This window comes from Squalius cephalus, assembly GCF_949319135.1.
Source record: "Squalius cephalus genome assembly, chromosome: 1".
In the NCBI taxonomy this organism is placed as follows: domain Eukaryota; kingdom Metazoa; phylum Chordata; class Actinopteri; order Cypriniformes; family Leuciscidae; genus Squalius; species Squalius cephalus.
Genome location: NC_137122.1, coordinates 56,370,000 through 56,374,476, shown reverse-complemented (window position 1 = coordinate 56,374,476; position 4,477 = coordinate 56,370,000).

Sequence of the window (4,477 nt, the reverse complement as noted above, 5' to 3'; positions counted from 1 at the left end):
TGTGAAGTGTGTTTGTAGAGTTTGAGCTTGAAATTGCTGTTTAAAAGACTCTTGAGTAATGTTATTTCTTTTTATTTCTGGCCAATGAGAGCTGGAGAATGTAAAACAATCAATGTAAAATACATAAAAATATAGTTTTTCACCAAAGAATGATCATGATTTAACCATTGTATGCATGCACCACATGTCTATGCACCAATGTATCAATACATGGCAGTAAACAACATTTACCTACAAATACTGGTACTAAAACACTTCAATAAATGAAAATACATGATAGAATGTTTGAGCACAGTTTTGAATCAGTTCATTGAAATGGACAGTTTGAACTGGTTCATGGAAATGAAATGAATTGAAATAAGCTCTAATGTCCTTTTGCCAGAGACGCCATCGACCTTGTAAAGCCTGAAAAAGTTAGAAAAATCTTTCAAACATTTAGGAAAGACCATTTTTTACGTGTGTTTTGGAGGTGAGGATTTTACGGCGATTTGCAACAAAGGTGCTCTCAATGTTAGCAGGCTAAATTTACCATCACCTATTGCATCTTTAAGTATCATATTTGATATCAGACATTTATGACTCGTAAGAAATAGTTTGAATATAGAGCTCACACTCGAGGAGGAGAAAACACCTCAATTTTATTCTGAGGCCCAAACTGTCACAGACACTCATTCTCAGAGGCTGTTTACGCGACACCGGAGAAAACGTAAAACTTTTTATGCTTTTGGCCGTTCGTTTACACGACAACAGTTTTGGATGCCTGAAAACGCACAATTTTGAGAATGGTTTCAAAGTGCATGTTTTTGAAAGCAGTCTGCGTGTAAACAACAAAAATGCGAATCTCTGAAGACGATGACGTCATGCACATGCGTGTTACGTGTTCAGTCTATAGTGTTTCGTCGCCATCTAATGCCCTGGCAGCAGAATACAGCGTTCTTAGTCGTTTTTGCGGATCCGTGTGAATGGGGATTGTTTTGACAATGGTGTCGTCTGTACGCAGAAAACTCAAAGGAAAATCTTCTCCAGGAAAAATTGTCGTTTATTACACGGCTCTGTGGAATACTTGATTCTGATTGGTCAATAGCGCCATCCAGCGGTGTGTTATTCCCAGATAACAACTGCTCAAAACAGATAACGCAGGTTCATCCAGGTCACTGAAGTCAGCGGCGCTATACGCCTGCTAGGGACGTTTTTTCTTCGTGGAAGTTTTGTGCTTGGTGAACTAATAAAATATTAAAACTCAGTCGAATCAATATTTTATGTACAGTTCTTTAATTATGCCATCCAGTATCATGGACTCGCTCTCTCTTGCTTCATACAAACGCAGATGCTGCCATTTTGTGACTATTGTTTTGTACACTGTTTTATGAGATACAAACAGGTACGATTATAAAACAGTTTAATCTGAAATCAATATATCTTATCCCCATTATTATTTATGTGGTGAAATGCTGTGTAATAAGTTACTTTATACCGTATCTCATCTAGTTTGAACTTGCCGCGCTGCACCTGCTCTCTCTCCGCGGAAGCTTTGCGTTTAAAGACGTAATAAAATATTTCAACTCAGATCAATATTTCGTGTCTAATTATTTACTTATGTGGCAAGTAGCGTGTAATAAGCGGGATAATGCGCATCCAGCCGGTGGTTCTCTCATAATAACCCTCATCAAGACTCATCATCCTGTCGGGGGTTATATTGAGAGATCCACCGGCTGGATGCACATTATCCCTTGCGTAAACGTACCCTCAATTTCATTATCATGGACTTTTAGTTTCATTAGTTTCCCTTTGTTTTATTTTCCCGCCACTCGTTTGTCTCCTAGGTTACTGTCATTATGAGTTTTGTGTTTCAGCTGTGTTTGATTATCTCATTTGTGTTTGCTTTATAAGCTATACCCTCACACTCACTCTTTGTCCGGTCACCGTTAATGTTAAGTTGTGTTAGCTCGCCTGCCTTTTGGATTGTTTGCTCGTATGGATTATTAAAGCCTTTTTGAACCCTGGTCTTCATCTTCATGTGCTTCCTACAACCTAAACGTGACACAAACTAAGAAAAAAACATGACATTTTGTGCAGTTGCTTATTTAAAAAGTAATATGATGAAATTCTGATAGCTTGATCAGATATAGTATAGACTTAAATAAAATGTGCATACATCTCAGTTGTCTCTCCATATCTCCCAATAATGTCTTAATGATAATATTTAAATCCTTAATTTTATGATAAAATCTCTGTAGTTTTAAAACCCGATGCTTAATACTCACATTTTAACATGATTTTTGTAAGAAATTATAAATTATTACTAGCAATATAATAGTTATTCCTACATTTACTATATACAAATCATTAAAGATTTCACAGCAAAAATACATGTGAGCACCAGAGAGGGACGTTTTTAAAAATGTACTAAAATGAATTTTACTTGCTAAAATATAATTGTATCAAAAATTATACAGTAGGTTAAAATATTTGTAACATTCTCAACAAGAAAGGATGCCAAAACTAGTCTAATGACGATCTCTTTAGGAAACTTAGTGGTAAAATAAAAAGACAATTGAAATCATTGTGATATTCAGAATTTGGTTGCAGTTTATTTTGCAGTCCTGTTCTGCATGTACGCACTTATTGTAATTATAATAACTGTGTAATAACTAGGTTACTAACCCCGAACCTACTCACCTTATATTAACCAGTACTTTCTTAGGTAAGTGCACGTACTGTAAAATAACAGTAATAATAATTTTCGCTTAATTTTATATCACAAACAATCAATATATGGCCCAACCCCATGGTCAGTCCAAATGTGACTGTCTTCTTGGTTCTCCATCGCTTTACCAAGTATTATATTTTTCATGTGACACTTTAATACATTTCATATATAATGGTTCAAAGAGACTGTGACATAAGATAAAATAAGAAACAGTGTTTCTATGCCTGCGGTTCCGGACTTGTCGGGTCAAATATAAGTAGTTTCATGTTTCAAAGCTCGATAAACAAGGCCAGACCAGGCATGTGTTGAGCTGATGAAATTCTTCAAAAGATCCTATCCCTGCTCAACATCTTTTACATTTGCTGTCTCCAGCGCTGACTGTGGATGTAGCAGAAAGACAGCTTCAGCTGAAATGACACATCTGACCCAAGCGGATAACTGTGATGTGTCAGCCACTCGCATCTGCATTTTATTACGCAGGATAAGTTGACGATGATAGAACAGTTGTGAAGTGTTTCCGCTGCAGCAGAGGCCAATTCAGTTCAATAGCTCACTTATTCTGAATGTTAATTTATATACTAGGTCAAGAGCACTAGTGGCCTTATAGCAGCCTTGGTAGCAGACATGTATTTCCCTTTCATCTTTTTTCTAAAGGGCCTTTCAAAAATGTTCAATAGCCCAGCCAACCAGCTCAAAAGTGAATCACATAATAAACTCTGTGCTGGGGCTGTGCCGGAAAACTTGACAACCGTGCCAAAACTCTTTTTTTTTTTGTATGTGAAAGCTGTTTTATATGAATATTATGAAAGGAGTGAAGCACAAAGCTCTGTTTACAAAAGCAACAATAGGTTAGCAATTAAATGTTACATCGCAGCTATGGAAACATTTGGATTCATGACGAATGAGATAGTTGTGCGTGAGCCCATACATTTAAGCTTTGTCGGCTTTGTATTCGGTTTTGCGACCCGGTCACTCGATTATCAGCGAATTTAACAATATTCCATTAGTTATTCCACTGGACATGGAATCTCTTGTTTCTTTTCCCAAATCTTCACTCACGTCCCATTTTCACAGGGGTTTATAAACGTTTATAAATCATTAAGCCCCTCCCCTCAATCACAGATGAGCCAATGGCAGTTGAGTATCAGTTGGTCTTTATGCTACAAAAATGGTAAAACGATCTGCCGGGGGTACTTGTAACACTGATTCCAGGTATCCTGAGAGGATGGGCATGGGTGATAATATTTGTGCGAACGGACCAATTATCTGCACAATATGACTGAAGCCTGGTTTATTTATACTGTAAAATCAATGATGTGGGCGCAGTAGCCTGGTTCCCTAAGGATTCAACTCCAACCCCAATCAAATGAAGATGAAAACGTTCATTTTCTGGTTGTCATACTCTCATTAAGCTGCAATTAAAGTTAGTGAGTCCATGCTAACGTCCATCCTAAATAGCTAACTGTTCTCAGGTCATGTACAGTGTAGGTCAAAAACACATAAACGAAGGTCTACATTTCAGTGCCTCTCCATATTAAACTGGCTAAATGTAAATTAATTTAATCTTACCCTGCGGTACATGAACAGTGTTGATCCTGGATGTTGTTCATCTGCGATCGTGACGACCGTAACGTGAGGCTTTTCCTGCTTTGCATTGCGATCTGTAAACCCTCGCTTCCAAATTAATCTTGTTACCCAACATATTTATTTTAAAATCTTTTACATTCCCCTCCATAGCATATTTAAGTCCCACTTGAATGCTCCTTG